We start from the raw sequence: 25,926 nt of genomic DNA, 5'->3' as shown, positions 1-25,926 counted from the left end.
GGTGAGATAGTTGGCAATGTCAACATACCAAGGATTTTGTGATGATAGAAGAAAGAGATGTTCATTAGGAAAACTATCTTCTATGACTATAGGATCATCAGGTGTCTAAAGACAAGACAAGAAATCAGCTACAACATTTTCCTTAACTAGTTTGTCAACAATGGTTATGTCAAATTCTTGCATCAGCAACAACCATCGGGCCAATCATCCAGAGATTGTAGGTTTGTTCATCAAATATTTGATAGTAGAGTGATATGTGTAAACAAATATTTGATATCTTGTAGCATAGTGTCTAAACTTGTTCAGAGCATAAATTATAGCAAGCAACTCTTTCTCTATTACAGTGTAATTATATTCGGCTCCCTGAAGATTTTTGCTGATATAGTATATTGCATCTTCTATTGAATCTAATTTTTGACCAAGTACGGCTCCAATGGCATGGTCTAAAGCATCAATGTGTATGTAGAAAGGAAACTCCTAATTTGGTCCTTGGAGAACTGGTGTTGTTGAAAGGACTTCTTTAAGCTGCAAGAAGGCTTTCATACAATCATTGTTCCATACAAACTCAACATCTTTTTGAAGCAACTTATATAGAAGAGCTGCAATTTGACTGAAATCTTTGATAAAGCACCGATAATACCCTACATGCCCTAGAAAACTCCTAACTTCCCTTAGTTTGGTTGGTATAGATAATGTACGGATAACCTCTATTTTTACTAGATCCACTTCAATCCCTTTGGAGAAATAAAGTGACCCAACACCACTCCTTCTTGCATCATTATAAAGCACTTTTCATTGTTTAAAGACAAGTTATAGTCTTTACATCTTTGTAGGACCTTATCCAAATTTTCTTTGGCTTCCTCAAAGGTCTTCCCGTATGTAGTGAAGTCATCCATGTACACTTCTAAACAGTCTACAGATATATCAAAAAAAATACTAATGAAAGCCCTTTGGAAGGTTGTAGGTGCATTACACAAACCAAATGGTAGGATAGAATAAGCAAATGTCCCCCATGGACATGTGAATTTAGTTTTTTCTTGATCCTTAGGTGTTATCTAGATCTGGTTATAGCCACTAAACCCATCCAAGAATGAAACGTACTTCTTCCCTGCAAGATTGTGAAGAACTTAATCAACAAACGATAATGGAAAATGATCTCATTTGGTGGCCACATTGAGTTCTCTATAATCTATGCAAACTCACCATTTTCCTCCTTTCTTTGGTACAATAACCAATTGTGAAACCTATTGGCTATCTGAAATAGGATATATGAAACTAGCATTGAGTAGTTTTTGCAGCTCATTTTTGACAATATCCCTTAATGCTGGGTTTATCCTATGTTGAGGTTGTCTCACAAGTTTTCACTTAGGATTGATGTAGATTATATGAGTATAGAGTGCAGGGTCCAAACCTTTTATATCCATATATTCCCATGCAAAAGCATCTTGGTGTTTCTGTAATAGCTGCATGACATCATGATGGTGTTCTTGAGAAAAGGATTTACTTAAGTTAAGCTCTTTTCCTAGAGAAATTGTTGTCTTGACTACTTTTTCAACCATTGAGATGTGAGAAATTGGTGATGAATCTATTTCATGTGGAAGGAGTGAATGTGGTAGTTGTGCAGACTTAGAATAAGGAGATTGGGATGGCAAAGGCAAGATACTTTCTAGAACACGATCATGTGTAGAAGATGTCTCAGTTTTTGTTCCATATTCATTCAAGATGATAGAGGAAATGGAATCATCTTATTTTTTGATGCTTACAAATGACTCTTTTGAAATCATCATCAATTGTTTAATAGAATCCAAGTCCATTTTGAGATCCCCCATGTTTGGCTAGACAACTTGGTCATCTTGGAGCAGAGGTTGAGTAGGAGAATACAGGGTTAAGTTTTTAGTATTTGTACCATCTAAAATGGTCATTTTCCCTAATTGACATGCAATATAGGCATTTTTTGTTGCTAACCATGGTCATCCTAGGATGATAGGATATCCCCTAGTACTTGTTTTTGGAGAAAGTACAACAAAATCAACTAGGTAATCCCATGAATGTAAGGTAACAATGACATCCTCCAACATACCATCAAGAACAATAATAGAACTATCTGCTAGTTACAATATTGTTGGAGTTTGCCTAAGATCAATAATGTCTAGCTTGCACATCACTTCCTTAGTCATTACACTAATGCATGCTCCTAAGTCTATCAAGACATTTTGTTTTGTATTCCTTGGATGGTAAGTATGACTACTGGACTTCTAGGATCTGCATACTTGGGTATCCTTGGGTTATCAAGCATAAGATCAGAAAGTTGGCCAAGGACATGGATAGTCTTTGGATCTTTCTTTTTCCTTCCTAGAGTTTTAACATAGGCTTCCTTGATAGATTTTGAATATATAGGAACTTCCTTTATTGCGTCAAGCAGAGGGATTTTCACCATCATTTGCTTGAGTTGATCAAGCAAGTCTAATGCAACTTGATTCTCATTTGGCAATACTTGTTCTATCAACCTACTAGGAAATGGTGGTTCCTTGCCTACAGGAGAAATGGCATTGGTAGGTTCTTGAATGGATTCAGTATTTGTATCATCTACTTCTGTTATAATAGGTTGCTGAGGTGATGCAAGCATTGTTCCAGATCGTAAAAGAATATAATTCAAGGTGATAGAATAACTTTGTTGTTGGGCTGATGGTTTTGCATTATTAGGATTAGGTGTGGGTTGTGTAGGAAATTGTGGTTGTTTAGGAGGGGTTGTATTGGCTGCAGGAGGCATTAGAGCTTGCAATTAAGGAAGCAGTGGCAAGGTTGGCTGATGTTGCTGCCAATTCTGAGAACCTTGAGGTTGTTGCTAACCTTGGTTAGGCTACTGCCATTCATGGTTAGGTTGTTGCCAACCTTGGCTAGGCTACTACCAACCTTGGTTAGGTTGTTGCCAATGGTTTTGACTACCCTATTGCTATTGCCATTGACTATTACCACTATAATTATGAAGTGGGTCTTGAGGAATACCTAATTTTGGAGCCCACGGCCTACGTTGAGCAACATAGATGATTTCTCCATCTTCATCAATTGCTCTGAACTCTGTAGACACATGTTGTGAGTTCATGCTAGCAATAGGTTTACATTAGCAGTTGCACTTCTTTTCTCTGCAATGAGGACAATACTCTACCAGCATAAGATTAGCTTCCTCCTTCTTCCTTTGTGCTTGCATGGTGTCTAGTTGAGTAGCGACATCATTAATGATGTCCTTCTTGAAATCTAATAGGAGGTTTGACAGTTCTGCTTTGGACACTCCTACACCAAGGGTTTTTTGAAGTAAGTCTCTTACACCTCATCCCTTTTTTTATTGTTGCTTTGGAATAATTCAAACAAATATGTCAGATTTCAGCCCATGTCTTCTGTGTAATGTCACCTCTAGCCATCAAGTCTAAGGCTTCCATACTCCTATCATGAACTCCTTTCAAAAAGAGATGCTTCTAAGATTCCTCATTTAACTAATTTTGTGTATTAAGCTACAAGTTAAACATGAACCAAGCAACATAGTCCTCCAAAGTCTCATCCTCCCTTTGTAAAATTTTAAAGATTTCATCTCCTTTTAAATCATGGCCTCTACAATAGTCCTTGTATTTATCAAGGAATAGATTACTCATATGTTGCTAGTCTATCACAGCATTGGCACCTAGACTCATAAAACATCTCAAAGAAGCCTCCTTGAGAGTTGATGGGAAAAACTTTAGTTTGTGATCATCTATGGTGTAATCATAGCTTCGGAAAAGAATGTCAAACTCAAAGAGAAAGGTCTCTGGGTCTTTAGTAATAAGGCCATAAAACTTTGGTAGAGCAGCAGAGGGTAAGTTATTTAGATTTTGGTTATCTTGCTGAGTAGGGATTTGAAATGGAAAGGTAGGCTGAGCAGCTGCCATTTGTGGATTTCCTAGTGGGGGTTGATAAATAACTAGAGCTAGTGGATTATCTTGATATTCAGGTTTGTCAAAAAGATTATTCAAATGGAGAGATTCTTCAAATGTGGTTGGTGAGTGTTCTTGATCGGTACTTCTACAAACACGTTCTCAAATAGTTCTTCTTCTTCTTTTATTCCTTCTTTTTTAGGAAAAGGATCTTCTTAATTGAAGTTGGGAAGAAATCTTCCAAGATGGTCTTTTCTCCTATGCATGCAAGATACTAAAATGAAACTAATTGGATGACTCTGTAGTGAATACTAGATTGACACCATCCCCAACAATGGCGCCAAAAATGTCTGGCCAATATAATACCTTTTTAGCTATAGGATTAGACATCCTTTGCTACCAAAGTACTATGCTGATCTCCATTAAATGTCAATCCAAGAGCGTGAACTTGAGATGATGTCTGTAAACTATATGCTCTAATTTCCACTAAAAACCACTACTACTTTGAATACAAATACTATTGAGTAAATCTATTTTACCAAAAAAAAAGAAAATTACCGAATGCTTAGAAAGAGATCCTTACTTAATCATTCATCTATGCACATATTACTACAAGAACAATAACTGGTTCTATTTCCAGTGGCTATAGGAACAACAATTTTACACTTAGGAAGCTAAATAACTTTTGAAACTCAATAACTCCTAATGACTAAAATAAACTCCACCTTCCATGAGGGCCCCCATGAAAGAATGAAAAAAAGATAAGCTCAAATAAAAGTGTAAGAACTCAGAAAAATCATATATTCATTCAAACATGCATTGGTACACAGATTTGGAAAAAACTAAATAACTAGCAATCTATCCTTCTATTATTCTCCTATCTTCTCCCTTGACCTTTCGAATATAGACAGGGTCTTGTTTAAAGAGAAGGAATAACAAACACCTAAATTTATGACTTCCTCATGAAAGATAGTTCATTACAACATGCAAAAGCATTAACTATTACCTTGAATTCTCATAAATATAGAGCACAACAGATGCTAGATTTGATCCTCTTTCTGACTTAAACCATCCTCCAGGAATGCAGATATCCATAACTGCTCCATGCATGTTTAACTAACCACTTTCAATGCTTACTTTCCCGCTTGTTTTCTTTACTAGGTCCCGCTTATCATCCATGAAAATAGGTCCCTTCTGGTTTTTTGCCGCCGAGTCTCATTAACACCAACGCTTCCTCAACGTGAGTCTTTTGTGGTCATTCGATTGATTCTTGCCCGACTTAGATTCCTATGAACATCAATGATACATAGAAAAATTTTGACAACATCTATTCATATTTATTAATTTATAAGAAAAATATCAATTATTCAACTAATGGTTGTGCAATCTTTTTGGCTGTAGGAAAACCTACCCATGTTAAGCATACATGAAGAAAGACTTAACAAAATGAACTCTTTTTAAACATAATATCAACTATCATTTTCATGCCACAAGTTCGCACTTTATACATTAAAAGGTTCAAAATACTAGGCTTAAAAGATGATAAGTTTCAACAAGGTATAGACAAATGTTCATAAAAAGGGTAAAAAATCATATATTGTTCTGTGCCATCATGCTTCATCACTGATTAACTTGCACCACTGACCAACGGTCTTCATCTTTGTTATGGGCTCCTATCCCCTATGTGAGTCAAAAAATTAAATAGTCTTCATCTTTGTTGTGGGCTCCTATCCCCTATGAGAGTCTTCATCTTTGTTATGGGTGTGAATCCATATTTTAGAACTGTTAGAACTTTTGAATGCACATTAAACAACATAAAGTATTAAAGACTAAATAAAGTAAGCATAAAGATGCATACCTTAATTTATTCACATAAAACCTTTATGGGTAAAAAAGCATAGCATACAAGAGCTTTTTATTAACCAAAATGAAAAATGGGCACCAACAACCCAGAATGAAAATGTGAGCCCCAACCCAAATGCAGAACTTAATACCACTTTTCAAAACATTCTCAACATTTTAGAGAATACCCCTTTTTTATTAGCAATAATAGAAAAATAAATGTTGCACTGCGAATATCATCTTCAATGACAACATCTCAACTACAATGAAATGCACAACATCAAATAATATCTATCACACAACTCATTCATTTCTCCTTTAATGTATATTTTGACCTCCTAGTCTACAATAAACTTCTTATCTCTATATATCTGCTCTTACTACATCATATGCCTGACTTGACTCATTCACAGGAATAAAACAAAAGTTATATTCTCCAAGAGCTGGATATATAGAAGACTTGTACCCAAATGGATACTCACTCAGTACACACATGATAAGAAGAATCATAGTTAGCCAAATCTCGAGCTGCTCACGCATGCTCCAAGAATTGATATGACTCTCTTTATAAAATAATAACACATTCATCCTTGACTAAATAGTGCATGGTCCATGATAGTAGAAATAAAGAGTAATATTTCCAGAATTTGTAGTAGTGTATATTCCCACCAATACACATGTTTTTTCCTTCATTAAACTTTATCACAACCCATTCTAAAAATAAGAAATATTCAACATAGAAGCCCATACAAGGTCAATGTTGTCTCAAATAAATCCTTTATATATGACACCATTTTTTAATACAAAGCATTCTCATACGCACCAAACAGTAAGCTCTAACTATCAGGAATAAAGACAAATCAAACTATTGCTAATAAGTAAATGATTTTACTTCTAAAAAAATGATTATTAAACAATCAATTCTGAATCCATTCAAGAGTATAATATATGCAATAGAATTTTGAAACACCCAGCATTAGGAAGATAGTCCTTTATGAAAATCAATCTGAATAAAGATGGGTCCCATAGTATTTATTATATCAACAGTGACATGGCAACAACGCATAAAACATCTCAAGGTAAAACTAAAGATTAAAATGAGTACAAGCATATAGTTGATCACACTTATTTTAAATAGTGTGATCAATACTTGGTGTTTGTATTACCCAAATTGCTAGTAAAATTTCAAATTTGAATACAAGAGAAGAGGCCTAGTTTCTAGGCAACACTTTTAAGGTGAAGGATAAACTAAATGTATTGCGGACATTTCTAGACCTGGCTTTTATGCTAAAAGGACATCCATGAGAGGTGTGTTTCAAGAAGCCTACTTATGAAAGTAAAACATAGCGTAAATGACATACCATAAAACACAGATGAGCAACAGACATAAGAATTTTTTTACATGACTAATCAATTCAATAACAAAGTAGGGGAATACATTCATCGCAGCTTTCATCAATATGAAGATTTCCATTTCTTTTTGGTTACAATCTTATCTTATAATAACCCCAAGATTTCAAATAATTATTTCACTCAAATTGTATGAAACTTTTATAATTATATATAACAAGAAGAACAACATGTGTACTAAAGAATCTCTAAGGTTAAGTTTTAGAGGCATTCAAAAATTTCTTGTTTTGTAGCATTGTTTTACTATTGAAAGGAGACATTATCATTTGATATAATGTACATGAGTAAAATTGGATCCATAGTAAATAAATCATATTGCAAAAGGGTAGGAAGATTACAATTGCTTACCATTAATACTATTGGAGACAAAGAGCTAGGTCCTCTCGAGGAGAAAAGTGAAATTTGTGGAGCAATTGTCTTCTTGATAGCTATCTCTACAGTGGCTAGTCTCAGAAGAGGAGATCTATAGAGTATCAATATTAGGGCATTTTTAGTGAAAGTTTTTTAAAAAAAATCTTGTTGTTGCAAATGCAAGGTGATAGCTACCTTGTTTCCTTTGTAGAAATTACCAATTGATTACCTTGATGTCTGTATGTAGGAAAGAATACTAGTGCCCACTTCAAAATCCACTTGTAAACATGGAATAATAGGGGAAGAAACAATAGTCTTGGTTTTGATCTGAGCATAGATCACTCCAATTCCTTGGGCATTATAGACACTAAGTGCTGCAACACTACTTGGCTTTTTTGTTCTAGTTTGGAAGCATAGAACAAATTTACGTTTTGCTAAAGTAGCATTAAGAGAGTCCGTTTCACAAGTCTTATAGATTTATTACTTCCTATGAGAACCATTACTTCATTCAAGGTGAAAGTTAGCAATAAATGTTAGAAGTCATACCTAGCTTGTGAGGTAGCAACATCCCTAGAAGCAATGTCTTTTGCATAAACAAGGCTATATGACTTCCCCATATGCTTTTTGGTATACAATGCTTGACCTTGTAGGAAAAAATATGCCTTATAGTAATGCCATCAAACTTTAACTTACTAAATTAGTAGAGAAAGAAAATTGGTTTAAAATTAAATTGTGTACAAGTTTTTTATATCAATATTTCAAATCAAATTTCATGTTTCATCATTAGGATATTATGAATCATAGAGTGGGGAATAAAAATTGTGTACACAATTTAATCCAGAGACAAATTTCTCTATACAATCTAGAATGTGAAAATCTCTTATTATTGATACTAAGTACAAATTATCCAATTATATTAAACATCTTACACAATTTTCTAAATAGAGAAGAATGGGTGTTTAAACTTGAAGGTTCAATTTTTTCCAAGAGTCAATGCAATAGGGAAACTTCTATCAATTGTGATTTTTGCTATTGTAATTAACCAAGGAGCTATATTTGTAACTATATCTAAGTAAGGTCCAGAGTTTCTAGCTAAGCAAACTACAACAATTCCTTTTTCCAGAGCATGAAATGACCCAATAGCAATTGCATCATCAAAATAAGCATCCAATATAGGTGGTGATCCAAGAGACACAGAGAGCACATCCACACCATCATGAATTGCATCATCAAATGTACCAAGTATGTTGGCTGAACTACAATCACTAGTAGCCCAACATACTTTTTATGTTGCAATGTTAGCTACTAGGGAACCCCCCCCCACAAATCCTAGAGCTAGTTCAAGAAAGCTCACATTATCTACCAAATTACCTGAGGCTATTGAAGAAGTATGAGTTCCATGACCTGATGCATCATGAGGTGACAAAAACTCTTTTACACTGCTCCTATTTAGTGGCCCAAGTTTAGCTTCTTATGCTTTAATATACCAGTGTGCACCAATGATTTTCCTGAACCATAAGCTCTAGTCAATAATGGATGTGTTAGGATAGAATTTGACTACTTAAAAGAAGAGATGAATAAAATTGTTTACGAATAAATCCATAGTTATGGGTGAAACTCATGAAGTATGAATTTGTGAAGCTTGGCCCACATAACATCTAGGCCTAAAATAAAGTTATACTATTTTAACAAATATTTGAAGCTAACCCTGGCAATAATCTAAAAAATTACGAGATCCACTGAATAAACTTCACCTCCAATATATTGGACTTTCTAAATAATGAGATGCCTGATATATATAGTAGACTTATTGCAATGTGATGTATTAAACCCTTGGTTGAATCCCTTGGATATTTGGAGTCATTTGGAGTCATATGGGGTTTTTAGGTGTTTTGGGAAACTTGGAAAACTTACATGCTTGAAGAAGTTTGCAAGTGGAGTTTGTCTTGTGAATTCAAAGGTGTGGAGATTAGTGTATTAACCTAGAAGATTGAGTGGGTAAGGTCATTTCTTCAATTTCACTTGAGGAAGAAATAAGGGTATTGTTTCAAAAAAAAGGGAGGGATAGTTATTTCATGCATCAAATCAATGGTTGACCATTGATTCTACATCAAGTAGTATCATAGCCTAAAAAGGTCTTGAGGGTATGATGTTTAGAGAGTTAGAATCTAGTCTAAGATGCTAAGTGCTTGGTGTCCCTTGATGTGACATAGGAGTAGATGCATCCTTCTATGTGTTCCAAAGTGGTGGCATTGGGCTTGAGGGATCTTAGATTGGGTTTCTTGGTGACGAAGGTGTAAAGTGTTCAATTTTTTATTTTTTTCTGACAGCAAGAATGGTGATAATAAGGAACCCCTAGATATGGAGTACAGTGAAGAAGAAGGAGTTTTTAAGACACATTGCAAATGCTATGGTAAAATATGTAAGCTTGCAATGAAAAATGGAGCTTTTACCAACTTTGTTTCTATGGAATTGATTGAAAAGTTGCATATTCCTAGGACTGCACTTAAGAAGCCTTATAGGGTACAAGGGTGGAATGAACAAAATATGGTTGACATCACTGAACAAGTATGCATTCCTTTTAGAATCGGTGCCTATGAAGATGTTTTGTGGTTTGGTATTGTTCCAAGATGGAATGCCATTTGATCCTTGGGAGGACATGGTAGATGGAAAAGAAGGCTTTACATCATGGAGAGGATAACAACTATACTTTTAGGAATATGGGGCAAATGGTAGTAATGCATCCATTGAGGAAAGGACAAGCAACATGGCAAGTGCATGGTCACATTGGTGTGATGGAGTGGATAGGTTTTGTAGAACCTAGAAGACAGAAGGATGAAGTGGGGATAAAATAAAATGTTTTTGAAATAAGAGATGGGGAAATGGATCAACAAGAGATCCTATTGAAAGAGAAGATGATGGAAGATTGACCATTTAGAGGACAAGATGTGGAAGAAAAAAATAATGAGGTTGCAAGTGTAGCCAATAACAACAATGATGAGGTAGACATGGAAGATAGTGGAGGGCACATTGAAGTGAAAATAAGGACAGTGGAAGAATCTCTGAAAGTAGAGATGGAAGGGAGAGTCACAATTTGACATATGAAGATGAAGAAGATAGTTACTTAGCCTATCAAGAGGCTATGTAAGAGTAAGGAGTTGTTGAACATTGGACCTACTATTGTAAAGGTTCGAGATGATGACAACATAGTCATACTAGTTGCTAACAAGACATAGGAAACAAGTATTCAAGGATGTGAAGAAGACATGGTGGATTTGGCATAAGAATTTGAAGCCATAAAGGAGACATGGCAGGTAGATGATAGTGAAGAAGAAGAGGATAGTGACTTGATAGAGGAAGACCATGAAAAAGGTCTTGAAGATATGCTAACCAAGATGGACCTTTGGGGTCAGTTGGATGAAAAACATGAAGATGACAAGGCATAATATGGTACTATAGCAAACATTGGTCAACAAAAGATCATACAAATTGAAATCTATCAAAGCATTGGAATCTCATAGGGAATGGGTGAATAAAAGAAGAAAGTAGTAAATGAAAGGATGGATAAGGAAGTGGGGAACCAAACATATGCTTTGGTGAATGAAGAAGCATTGGTATTTGTGTTTTCTAATTATTTTGTTGCAGGATTGTAGGTTTATTATGTGGATGATGATGTTGTATACCATGGACGCATCATGATGCTAGTTGGAGGATGGAACACTTGGCATCAATCCAAGGTGTTTGATTGTAGGTACAGGTGGACAGAGAACAAAGGAAACATTCAATAGTTGAAGAAGTGATTAACAATTTGAAGACAAGAAAGAAGACTACCCAATCCAAAGGGACTTGGATTGATTTGATCCTTGGGAGCATGGTACAAGGGCACCGAGATCATTCTATGAAGACATAGAAACACACCATGAAGACCATAGGAGTGAGGAGGATAAGGATATATCCAAGAAATACAAATGGACAAGAATGTAATCAAATGTGTTTATTTTGTAATGTCCTAAAAAGACTAAGTTGCATGTTTGTAATGTCCTCACATGACATAAATATAGTTGTATGTGGACCAGTAGTGTCCTAGAGTCAAATAAAGCTCCAAAGTCTAGATTAAGGTATTAAGAAGTTAGTAGCTAATGTTAGTATTCAATAAAAGAACAATATTTTGTAATGGTGTTAATTCAAAACTTTGAATAACAATGGCTAGGAGTACATTTGGAGGGAAATCCCATTTAAGGGGATCATTAACTATTTGTAAGCTATATAACCAACCAAATATGGTTGTGGCAGTTGTAAGAGGATAATATACATGCTAATTAGTCAATGTACAAGACAAATAGCCTGGAATACGGATAGGAACATGGATCTAATAAAAACTTTCTTTTTTTTAGCAAACTGTGTGTTCTCAGCATTGTTATTAGTTTGGTGCTTTGGATTCCAAGTGGAGATGCATTAGGAACCTTATTTCCATTCACTGAGATGTAATATAAGTTCCTTTTCATTCATTATTTGTTTTGAACAAGATTGATACACATTATGCTGAAAGTTAGACAACTGGTATTAGTTGACACATTATAAGTTTTGAGTTTTTCTTGTAATAGTCTAGGTTCTTTTCATAATATGACCATCCCATGAAAATCCAAGGGCCCTGGCTTTATGGGATGTGCTATTCTAACCTGTATAATAGCCTACTAACTCCTGAAATGCATAAATAATACAAGATTGATTGACTGTTATAGAACAATGAGGGTTTTGTGAAGAAATTTCAATGGAAATGGTGGTTAGGTATGGTAGAGGGAGTTATAGCCACATGAAGGGGGCATTTTGTGATTTGGATCATCTTATATGATCAATGTGAAGGTGTGTGATCAACAAAATTGATCTAGAAGTTTGGGGAATGATGATATTGGTGATACCCTAGATTTGAGGGTTTGAATGAAGGTAATTTGGGATTTTGGGGTTCTAGGAATTCTAGAACAAATTTCTTGGGGATTTGGTGGTTTTATGCCATGAATGATGATTTTTGAAAGTTACAAGGTCTAGGAGTCAATATTATTGGAAGTTCCTTTGTTAAATTAGCCATTTTCATGCTCAAAAATAGGACATTAGTCAGAAACAAGGGTGTTGGTCCAAAATGACCATATGAAAGATTTTGGTATGTTTTAGTACTTTGAAAAGGTTTTCCATAAATGTAATTATCTTGTCAAGTTCCTTGGAGAAAGTTTAAGTTATTTAGGTTTTTATGCTAATGCAGGGCTACTAGTTTGTCAATTAGGTCTCCTAAGGTGCATTGGAAGAATTGGGCTTTGGGAGTTGGGTCTAGCCATTTGGATGGTTAAATATAGTTTAATACACATTATATAACTCATAAAATTCTTATTTAACTCTTTCTTGAGTCCCTTGGATATTTGGAGTCATCTGGAGTCATATGGGGTTTGTAAGTGTTTTGGGCAACTTGGAAAACTTACATGCTTGAAGAAGTTTGCAAGTGGAGTTTGCCTTGTTTTAACCTAGAAGATTGAGTGGGTAAGGTCATTTCTATAATTTCACTAGAGGAATATATAAGGGTATTTTTTCAAAACAAAGGGATAGTTAGTTATTCCATGCATCAAATCAATGGTTGACCACTGATTCTGCATCATAAACTCAATATGGAATGGTAAAATAGTAAATGATACTATTATAGAGCACAAATCACATCTTTATCATGCAAAAAATAACAAGACATGATTCTGGAAGAAATAAAATATTTAATGCAAGAACTCCTGACAACTAAGAGGTACATGAATCCTATCAATCAAGCTGGGAACAATAATGTCATTATTGGTACTCAACATATGTAGTCCTTGAATATGGGAAGAGGAATTGTCACTTCAAAGCTCAAATATATTTACTTTTAATCAATAAAGTGTTAGTTGTTATTACATGCAAACATCATCAGTATAAATATATATTATATATTTTGAGGTCCATCATGCAAAGTGGTATTAATTGGCAGGGAAGTGGACTCAGAGGGTTAAAAGCTTGAATAAGAGTACACTTTGCAAGTTGCCAAAATTTTGGCAAAGAGTTGATTTGACTAGTTCACTAAATAGGTTTTCTAAGAAGTATTAATTTGGAAAAAAGTTCAATTAAAAAGAAATTGAGATATATTATTGCAGTTAAAAGTTGATAAATTATGGGAAGATCTTATTCAACAACAAGATGCTGAGTTGATAAAGTGAGAATTAAAGCAGACCAAGATGCAAAACCCAAAACTTCAATAATTGGAAGAACCAATTTTTATTATTGCAAATTTAGATGTAAAAAGGCATAGCCACAAAATCAAGCTTCACCCACCATCAACCATTAAAGCATGGGAAAAATATTATAGGTTTTTTATATCGAAATAAAATGCCAAAAGTTATAGAGAAAGCCAAGACATATTATATATGTTGGATATTTAAGTAGAGAAAGCCACATAGCCAAATCTCCAAAGACAAATAATGGCAGAAATATGAGTCAACACGTTTTTAATGGAGAGTTAGATATCAAAATAGAAATTGAAATTTAAAAAGATGGTCGCCTTGAACAACTAGATTAATTTTTTCCTCGTGATAAGATGTTAGATTACCAAATAACAATTGAAGCAAAATAGACACAGTTCCTAAAATCTTCAACTTCGAAAACTTGATAAATTTACTAATTTTAATAGAAGGTTAGTTACAATTGAACTTTTAATATTTGAACAGGCACACAAGGATAGAGGAATTTTATTACGATTCAATCAAAGAAGGGTGCAGATCCAGATTTACTAATGAACAAAATATAAATTAATGAAAACAAAGATTGAGTTGTTTTACTATAGTGGATACTCAGGGGGATAAACAACCACTTTGCTGAGGCATTGTTAGAAAGACTAGGAAACTAAAGATTAAACCACAAGAAATTGAACAATAAATCAGCTTATCCAATCAAAGTTCAAAAACAAAAATAGAATTTGAAAAATCAAAAACAAAAACAGCGAACTCCAAATCATCAACCATTAGATTTATATACCATAAAAGCATAAAACATTTATAGGCAAAGACAAACTACAAATCATGAGCAACCAAAAACTAAGATGTTTTCATTGCATTAGATATACATTCAAAGTTCTCAAACCTTCAACCATAAGAAAAGCAGAATATTTTACAAGGTTAGTTGAAAGAGATTAGATGCCCAGATAAACTTTGGAGATTAGAAAGACAAAAGAGATGGGAAAAATCTTCCACACCATAACTTGAAATATAAAAATTTCCACCCCCAAACACCTATGGACTATACAAATCTGAAGCATTATTTCTTGATCACTCATTGCAAGTATGTATCAAGTTGATTTATAAACTTAGAGCTTCAAATATCAGATAATCAAACACCAACACAAGTTAACTCCTTTGACATAGTTATGGTTGGAGATCAAAACAAAAAAAAATCAATTTTGATTACTTAATTAGACAAAGCATAGAACAACATAGATCTTCACCCCCAAAACATGGATTCTTTTACAAATTTGATCCCCAAATCTCAATCCCTAGCATAAGCAAACCTTCACAAAGTTGAAATCTTAATAACCAAAAATTGCAACTTCAATGCATCAAATAGTAATAACCCTGTCATCATCAACTTATCTCATATATATTTTAAAGAAAATAAATAATCAAGAAATCTTCGGCTTGATTGAGTGGATCCAAATGATAAGAAAGACAAAATCTATTTTCACTCTTGTGACAACTTCAGAGAGAGAGATTTTTATTGAATCCACTTGATTGAGATTTTAGGAGTGAAAAATAGCAAAAGAGAATAGATATTCATTGAATCTACTTGAATGATAATTTAGGTGTCTAAAGTAACCAAAACTAGTAAGTACATTGAATTTTCTTGAAATATGCAATCAAGATTGATAGATAATTGTCACACAAAACTAGTAGGAACACAAGGGTAGAAGTAATAAACCAGTCCATTGGTTTTGCTTGAATGGATTTTTAAACAAAAATATGAAAATGTCTTTAGCTTAAGCAGGTTTTAAAAATGAAAAAGTCATCAAACAAAACAAAATTTGTTTGCTTAATGCCCTTACCTCTTGTGAAAACTATAGATCACAGAAATTGAAACATAAAAATGCTAATGTGCTTATACCCATTAAATATATAGCAAAACATCACAAAGCCAGACTGCTAGACATAAAAATGATGGATCTCTTCTGTTACACATCTCTTTCTAAAACTTTGATGTTAAAAATACACACAATCTAATCTAGAAACTAAAAATAAAAATGATAACTTGCATATATCCATTGAATATTTGTCAGCACATCACAAGACCACAAATTTTAGCTACATAACACACAAGTCTAGACATGAAAAGTGCTACTTTGCATATATACTCATTGAATATATATCTACACATCACAAAACAAAAATTTGAAGTATAAAACACACAAATTGAGGCATAAAACTAATTTGCAAACACTCATTGAATCATAATGTTAACTGTAGCCTATAATACAACATTTCAGGAATACAAATGCCACTTTCCATATATATCAACGCATCCCAAAACCAAAAAAGTAAGCTCGTGTGCCTATACTCATTGAATATACACCAACAAATCCCAAAACCAGAATGTTACCCATTGAATATACATCAACACATACCATAGAAAATGCTCCAATAGCAACATGAAGGTTTTAAAAATGAAAAATTCATCAAACAAAACAAAATTTGTTTGCTCAATGCCCTTACCTCTTGTGGGAATTCTCTGAGGAAATTCGTTTTAAAAATACGCTTATTTCCAGAAGCTCTAGAGGAAAACCCCATTGCAATATGACTATCATATAAATTCTTCCTCCTAAGATTAGAAAGAGTCTCACAAGCCTCTTGCACTTCAATAAACCTTCTCATTACTCCTCTGCATGCTTAGGAGGACACATGTCAGGATGACACTTTCTAGCTAGCTACCAATATGCTTGCTTGATATCATCTAACCCTGCATTGCCAGATATACCAAGCAATTCATAAAAGCTCTGAGACGAGCATTGCTCCATAGAGCCCATCATTTCTCTAGCAAAGGGACTCAAGGGAGACCTCATTGAATTAGTAGCAAGACCACCTATGGAAATTAGTTGTTTGTTACCCGCTAAGCCCTAATACCTGCAAATTTTGATGATACCCTTATACATAGGAATGAAATAATGATACAACAATAAGCCTGTGTGAATAAAGATTAAATTTTAACATAATTTTTTACCAATACTATTATATTATACTTTTAACACGTTAAGGTTATGACCCAAGTTGGTTGAAATTTCAACCAACTTAAGAATACTTAGGAATTTTTCGATCAATATAGGGATGGAAATCAAAAAATAAAGGAAATCATGACTTTGGTCAAAAATTTTGGTCGAAAAATAAGTGCAAATGTACTAGTGATCTTAGTTTTAGGTCAAATTCATCGAATCCTTCCATCTTTTCATTTTCTCCTCCTTTTAGAAACTTCTCAAAACTTCTCTTTGAATCCATGCCTAGAGATGATCAAACATGGTTTCTCTTGCATTAAATATTCTAGCTCATCAATCTTCATCTTCAACATGTTTTACATATTTCAATAATTCATCTATGTTAGCCTGGAATCTCAATTCCTTTACAAAATAAAAAATATTGACACTCAACCAAAAATATGTTCCTCAGCCTCAATCATCAATTGATGCAATGAGAATCTGAGGGTACCCCTATCTGAAGGTTGACCACACAATGGAAACAAAACACAAGATATACAATTTGATACTAAATATAACACTTTTTTCATAAAATAATTATTTACATGCAATGTGCCCAACTATAAGCCTTTTGGGTTTTGTCCAAATACAATAGCAATTACAAAAATAGTTCTGCAAGATCCCTCAAGATCCAATCCCAATGTTAGCTAGTCTAGATCCATACTCTGGTAGAAACCCCAAAGTAATATCTTAACTTGTTCTCATAAGCCCACCAAGTAATCTTCTTGTTTCCTAATCCTCAAATACTAGCCCTTCTCAAACTGTACCCATGATTCAAGTGTAAACTACCTCACATTCGACACTCTGTCCACACACTTAGGAAAACTTCATCATTTAGCTACTCCACACTGGACTTTGGATCCACTCCCTCTTGAATGAATCTGACTCACTCCTTTGAATGAATCACTCATGATCCACTCCCATGAATGAATGCCTAAAGAATCCACAAGACCCCCCACTTATACCCAACTAAGCCACAAGTCAGCCAAATTAAAATAATCCTTACATTAAATACATGCATAAGCTACAATTCAGCTCACAATAGAAATTAAATACATATAACCCAAATTAAATGCATACGTCAGTTGACCATAGACAACTCAGTTAACATAGAACCAAGACCAAACTAAGTGTCAGATATCACCACCAAGCATCAACAACTCACCAAGCATAATTGAGCTCCCTTCATTGATTGAGCCAACTTAGGAAACACTACTACTGAGTTCCCAGTATAAACCAAGAAACACAACACAAGATACACAATATGATACCAAATTCAGCTCTTTATTCATAGAATAATGCTTTACATGCAATGTGCCTAACTGTAAGGCTTTTTGGGATTTAGCCAAATATGATAGAAATTACAAAAACAATTTTGCAAGATCCCTCAAGATCCAATCCCAACAATAGTTAGTCCAGATACACACTATGGTAGAAACCCTGAAGGAAGATCTCAACTTGTGCTCACAAGCCCACCATGCAATCTCCTTGTTTTCCAAGCCTCAGCTACTAGCCCTTCTCAAATTGCACCCAAGATCCAAGTGTAAATTGCCTCACATTTGGTGTTCTATCCATACACTTAGGATAACTTCATTCTTTAGCTACTCCATGCGAAACCTAGGATCCACTCCCTCTTGAATGAATTTGACTCACTCCTTCAAATGAATCACTCATGATCCACTCCCATGAATGAATTCCTAAAGACTCCACAAGACCTCCTCACTTATACCCAACTAAGCCATAAGTATGCCTAGCCTAATATAAATTAAAATAACCCTTACATTAAATACATGCATAAAACAAAAGTTGGCTCACAACAAAAATCAAATGCATACAACCCAAATTAAATGCATAAGTCAGCTGACTATAAAAAATTTGGTTAATATAGAATCAAGACCAAAATGAGTATAAAAAATCACCACAAAGTATAAGCAACTCACCAAGGATAACTGAGCTCCCTTCATTGACTGAGCCAACTCGAGAAATGCTATTACTGAGTTCCCAATGTAAACTAAGACATACAAAACAAGATACACAATCTAATACCAAATGTAACTCTTTATTCATATAACTATTTACGTGCAATGTGCTCGATTGTAAGGCCTTTTGAATTTTAGCCAAATACAATAGAAATTAAAAAAATAGTTCTCTAAGATCCCTCAAGATCCAATCCCAACATTAGCTGGTCTAGATCCATGCTCTCATAGAAATGCCCAAGGAAGATCTTAACTTTTGCTGGCAAGATCACCAAGAAATCTCCTTGTTTTCCAAGACTTAGCTACTAGCCCTTCTCAACCCAAGATCCAAGTGTAAACTACCTCACATTTGACACTCTATTCACACACTTAGGAAAACTTCACCCTTTAACTACTCCACACTAAACTTAGGATCCACTCCCTCTAGAATGAATCCGACCCACTCCTCCAAATGAATCACTCATGGTGCACTTCCATGAATGAATTCCGAATGACTCCACAAGAACCCCCTTACTTATACCCAACCAAGCCACAAGTCAACCTAGCCCAATACAAATTAAAATAACCCTTACATTAAATACATGCATAAGCCACAAGTTGGATGACAAAAAACTAAAATACATATAACATGAATCAAATGCACAAGTTGGATGACCATAAAAAACTTGATTAACATAGAACCAAGGCCAAACTAAGTGTCAAAAATCACCACTGAGTATCAACAACTCACCAAGTATAATTGAGCTACCTTCACTGACTGAGCCAATTTTTGCAACACTACTACTGAGTTCCTAGTGTAAACCAAGCCACATAATATGTTGAGTGCCCCAAGAATCACCAAATGCCTTCATTAACCAAGTTACTTCATTGACTGAGCAACTTGGGAAACATTGCAACCAAGCTTCACCAAGATCCCAATGTGTGTCGAGTTCTCACAAGTAATACCAAGTGCCGTCGATGACCAAGTTCCCCCAAGCTATGTTGATCTTCTTCAATAATTGAGCAGCTCCAAGATCACTAAGTCCATCCATCCACTGAGTTCTTAACCAAGAACTACCAACAGATGATCGAGTAACCTCTACCAAGAACCTCTTCTTCAATTGAGTACCAGTCTAAGAACCCTCCAAAGAAACTACCGAGTCTCCTCCCATGAACTCCAAAGTAGCCACCGAGAAAACCAAAGATGCTCTTGCATCATTGATGCAACAATGCACAATGGAAGCCTCAAACAAAAATTTTTTAAGCAACTAGGAAAGTTGACAAGGTTGGTTAGAATCCTTCAAATATCCCACAAAAAAGGTTTAGTGCTGAGACACTTATCAAAAGCATAAAAAATGAACATATAATAGGTTATCACAACCCAAACAAGGTAGGGAACCTAATCACCAGGTTCACCTAAGTTCAAAAGCACCAAAAAAAAAGGATTCCTTAAAGGCCTAATACAAGTACACACCCTCAAACACCAAATAAGAGAGAACAATGACTAGAGAATGGAATATAAACCCTCCTTAGATCTATTGAGCATTTTCAATGACTAGTTTGATTCTGAATAGCAAGGAAGCATGGTTACAATAGTTTGACATGGTTAAGGCTAGTAGCCCTTCAAATGGAAAACCAGCCATAACATGAGAAAATACAACATAAGAGTTAAGTTAAACATATTAAACATATTAAACATCACAAATTGGAAGAGAATGGAAGCTACTGCTATAACAACATTTTGCTTATGTTGAGAGGCCTAATTAGGTTGCATTTGCACTGTAGCTACCATTTCACAAGTGCCAAATGGAATGATGGCTATTGGAACATGTTGGGTAATGAAAACATGGTCTAATTCCAAAGTTTCAATCTTTGGATCACTCCCAAACTCAAGTTATGATGACTGTTGCAAATTGTCGTATGGTGTATGTATGGTGCCATACACCTAGGGTATGGTGGCAAACCCAAAACACTACTTCTCCATGTTTGAAACCTACATAATATAAAAGTACATTAAAAAATCTTTAATTCCACCAAGGGGCATCAAAATACCATGGTGGAAAGTGGCAAAACAACAAGGCCCTAGGTGAAACCTTGTTAAATGTTGACTTCTAGACACCTTTAAGCAAAATGTGAATAACTTGCAAACTATAAATGATAAAAACATGTGACCACTTGAATCCAAAATATGATTCAACCCTATACCTTTTGGAGTCACTAAAACATGATAATACATCTATAAAGGTCCGTACAACACCCTAAAACTCACAAAATTGTAGGAAAAATATTTATTTTATTGATTTCTTTTTTTTGCCAAAACAAGTACATCTCCCTATCACCCACCTATGAGGGCTATTTATAGGGTTCTACAATATATATATGGTTGGTTCTAAACCAAATATCTATTTTTAGGAAGGTTTTACAACTTTTAAACAACTTTTTGCAAAGTTGCTCAAAGTTGTATAGCAACTTTTGAGCATATTTGACAATTTTTGCAATAATACATATTTATTGACCAAATTTTGTCCTAGGCATAATTTTAAGATACTTGATGGAAATAAACATAAAAAATAGGAGAAATACCATAAAAATACCTATTCCTAGGATATGGTATTATTTATGACCAATAGCTAGCCAAGGGCTTATAAATTGCCAATCTTGGAACTATGGTCTTACAATGTGATCCAATGACCAATATAATATTCCTAAGCATGGTTATAGGTCCTAATGACCTTAGTTAAAACTCATTGATTTTTTGATGGTGGAGTGGGTGCTCCTAAACCATACTTCCTTGGATGATTAAAACTCAAGTTCCCACTTGAGATTAGGTTTTCAAATGAAGTGCCATTCTACTATATTTGCTCCTCAGTAAGCCATGTAGCATCACTATTTGGGAGGCCCTTCCATTTGACTAAGCACTACATGTACTTCCTTGATCTAGTTTTCTTGAATACCTTGGAATAAATAATGGCTTCAATCTCCACTGGTTTTCTTTGTGGAAGGTTTGTGACATAGTCTGCATCTTCTTGCTCATTGTTTAAATTTTCTATAACCTTGTATGGTGTAAGGTCTACAATGTTGGAAATTGGAGAGATTTGCAAAGTTGGAGGAAGGGATATCTCATACACATTATCACCAATTTTATTCAATATGTTGCAAGGTCCTACCTTTTTCATTTGCAACTTGGAATACTTACCCTTAGGTAGTCATTCCTTCCTGAAGAATGCCCAAACTTTGTCTCCAATCTTGAAGTGTACCTCTTTCCTCTTCTTATCAGCATTTTCTTTATACTTAAAGGAAATTTTTTACAATGTATCCTTTACTTGCTGCTGCACTTTTGTGATGAGTTTTTCCAATTCTTGGCCTTGTGCACTGATTTTGAAATTAGTTGAAAGTTCCCTTAGATCCAATGGTCCCTTGGGATGCAAACCATTAACTGCTTGGAAAGGAGTTGTACCAGTAGATCTATTGATGGAATCATTGAAAGAAAACTCTACTTGGGGTAATATGGTATCCAAAATTTGTTAATATTTCTTGGTTAGACATCTTAAAAGATTTCCTAGGGGCCTATTTACCACCTCAGTCTGCCCATCTGTTTGAGGGTGATAGGCTGAACTATAGGTGAGATTTGTGCATAACTTCTTGAAAAGTGTCCTCCAAAAAATAGCCTTGGAACTTGACATCTCTATTTGAGATAATTGTTTGAGGTAAGCCATGAATTTTTACTACTTATTTGAAGAAGAGATGGGCTATATGGGATGCATCATAGGTACTCTTGCATGTCACAAAATGAGCCATTTTGATGAACCTATCCACTATTACAAACACACTGTCAAATCCTTGCTTTTTTTTTGGTAGTCCCATGACAAAATCCATTGAAATAGATTCCCAAGGTCCTAAAGGAATTGGTAGTGGTTGGTAGAGTCCTTGATTTTTTGACATCCCTTTTTCTTGTTGGCAAATAATGCAAGATTAAATAAACTTCCTAACATCATTATTCAACTTAGGCAAAAAATAACTTCTTCTTACCATCTTTTCTATTTTTTCAATGCCAAAATTTCCACCTAGGTTGGCACAATGCTTTTCTTTGATTATATTTTCTCTCATTGAGCACTTTGGTATGCATAGTTGTGCTCCCTTGAATAATAGGCATTTTGGATCAAATATTTAGAGAAATCGGTATGATATCTGCCTTTCATATTTGTACAAATATGATATATCTCAAAAAAATTAGAATCATCTAGGTATAGGTGCTTAAGAGACTCAATTCCCACACTTTGTAGTTGCACCTCTTCAACTAGCACAATCCTCCTACTAAGAGCATCAACAATTTTGTTTGCTACATCCTTTTTATGTTGAATGTTGAAGGTATAGGCCTACAATTGTTCTACCCATTTGAGATGTCTGACTGAAAGTTTTTCTTATGAATTTAGAAAGCTTAATGCATGGTTTTTTGTGTAGACTACAAAATCCTTTGGAATCAAGTAGTGCCTACATTTCTTGAGGGCTTGGACCATGGCATAAAGCTCTATGTCCTATGTAGAGTACTTCCTCTTGGCTTCATTCAATGTCTCTGAAAAGAAAGCAACTAGCTTGCCTTCTTGGCTTAGGATTTCTCTTATGGACAAATTAATTTCATCTAAAAGCTGATTCAACCCTCTACCTTTTGGAGTCATTAAAACATGCTCATACATCCATACAACACCCTAAAATTCATGAAATTGCAAGAAAAATAGTTTATTTTATTGATTTCTTTGCCAAAACAAGTACGTCTCCCTATCACCCACTTATGAGGGCTATTTATAGGGTTATAAAATATTTATATGGTTGGTTTTAAACCAACTAGATGTTTGGAGGAAGATTTTACAACTTTCAAACAACTTTTGGCAAAGTTGCTCAGAGTTGCATAGCAACTTTTGAGCATATTTGACAATTTTTGCAATAATGCATATTTATCGACCAAATTTTGTCCTAGGCATAATTTTAAGATCCTTAATGGATATAAATATGAAAAAAATGAGAAATAACCATGCAAATACCTATTCCTAAGATATGGGATCATTTATGACCAATAGCTAGCCAAGGGCTTATAAATTGCCAATCCTGGAACTATGGTCTTTCAATGTGATCCAATGACCAATATAATATTCCTAAGAATATGAAATTAGCACAAACTCATTGATTTTTTGATGGTGGATTAGGTGCTCCTACACCAATCATTTTGCCTAGGTAAATAGAAAAGTGTGTCCCACACTTTGGTGCCCAAAGAAAGATCCAATCCAATCTTCATCTTCAACAAAGGCTTCCATTCCAATAGGGACAAGAAAAAAAACATGAAAATCATCCACATCTGCATATGTATATCAAACACTAGAATCTCAACCATCCAATCAATATGCTCACTCCTAGGAACAAACTAAACATAATGTTTCATCAACAAAACCTCATTCACAACAACTAGTGAATCCACACCAACATCAACAAACTCCATATTAACAACAATATGTAGATCTCCATGAACACATGCCAAACTCACAATACCAAAAATATCATTGCTCATAACAAGATGCTTTGCAACACATAACTCATCACCAACAACAACCTAGTCTTCCATGATCAAGTGCTTTGCAATTTCTATGTCAATATCGACCAACTGATCATGAAAACCAATCTCCATCCCAACATCAACAAGGTTAGGAATATCCTCACCAAAAACCTCAAGTTTCTCTATAGTTTCTACATAAAAATTGACAAACTGATCAAAACCAACCTCATACCTTTGTTACCTCCTTTGCAACCTTGTTATTCCATCTTCTCTCACAGACAAGTCTTCTAACTAGCCAAACAATTCTCTTTCAGATCAGTAGAATCCAACTCCACAAATATGTACAAAATTCGACCATCTCTTCCTTAACTCAATCAACCAAACTAGCTTCAATTTGAGAAAACATCTCAGAAAGCCTCTTCTCCACCACATCACAAAGATTCACAATCATCCTAGGGTCCAGTATTCTTAGATACATCTTCCAAGATCTTTGTAAACCCTTTTCAATAAATCACCAACAAATCAATATTCCACAACAAGATCAACCTTCCATCTTTGCATCCATTGGTCCATCTACAATTCCTTCACAATTACAAGTCAAAACCATGATATACCACCTCACAACCAAGAGATATAGGACTCAAAAAAGAATAATCCACCACTAGATTAAAATATTCTTGAATCAACTTCTCTCAACCCAAGGTCCTCATGTAAACTACCTCAACTTTGGCGATCGGTCTACACACTTAGGAGCATTGTGCTCTGATTCATTTGATACAACAAGAATATGAGGGCACACCTACTAGAGGTAATCCAAATCCCTGAAAAAAACTACATAGTGGAAACACAACATGAGATACACAATCTGATACCAAATACAACTCTTTATTCATAAAATAACTAGTTACATGCTTAGGTTGTAAAGCCTTCTGGGTTTTGGCCAAATACAATAGCAATTAAAAAATTATTTTTGCAAGATCCCTCAAGATCCTTTCCCAACATTATCTATTCCATATACATGCTCTGGTCGAAACCCCCAAGGAAGATATCAACTTGTGATCACAAGCCCACCAAGCAATCTCCTTGTTTGTTAAGCCTTAACTACTAGCCCTTCTCAAACTGCACCCAAGATCTAAGTGTAAATTTCCTCACAATCAATGCTCTATCTACACCCTTACAAAAACTTTACTCTTTAGTTACTCCATGTTGGACTTAGGATCCACTCCCTCTTGAATGAATCTGACTCAGTCCTCTGAATGAATCGCTCATGATCCACTCCCATGAATGAATGCCTAAAGACTCCACAAGACCCCCTACTTATACACAACTAATCCACAAGTTAGTATAGCATCATTTATGCAATTTTTAGTTGTGATATATTTTTATAAGTTTTCATGGTATCAGATCCCTATAAAACACACAATTCTTTGATAATAAGATTACACTTTGATTGTCACGGTGAAGTAAAGAAGGCCATATATGATGTTTCTTGAGCACTGATATAATAACTATATCATCTTAAAATGGAAGCACTTCCATGTTAAGAATGTTTATCCCTCCCAATAGGTGATTTGGCTTCATTTTGAGTGCTTTGAATTGGTCCTCATCTTAGATCTATAT

The sequence above is a fragment of the Cupressus sempervirens genome, chromosome 2 (assembly GCF_028749045.1).
Source record: "Cupressus sempervirens isolate cs-2001-9-10 chromosome 2, ASM2874904v1, whole genome shotgun sequence".
Classification (NCBI taxonomy): Eukaryota; Viridiplantae; Streptophyta; class Pinopsida; order Cupressales; family Cupressaceae; genus Cupressus; species Cupressus sempervirens.
This window is presented reverse-complemented; position numbering follows the sequence as displayed.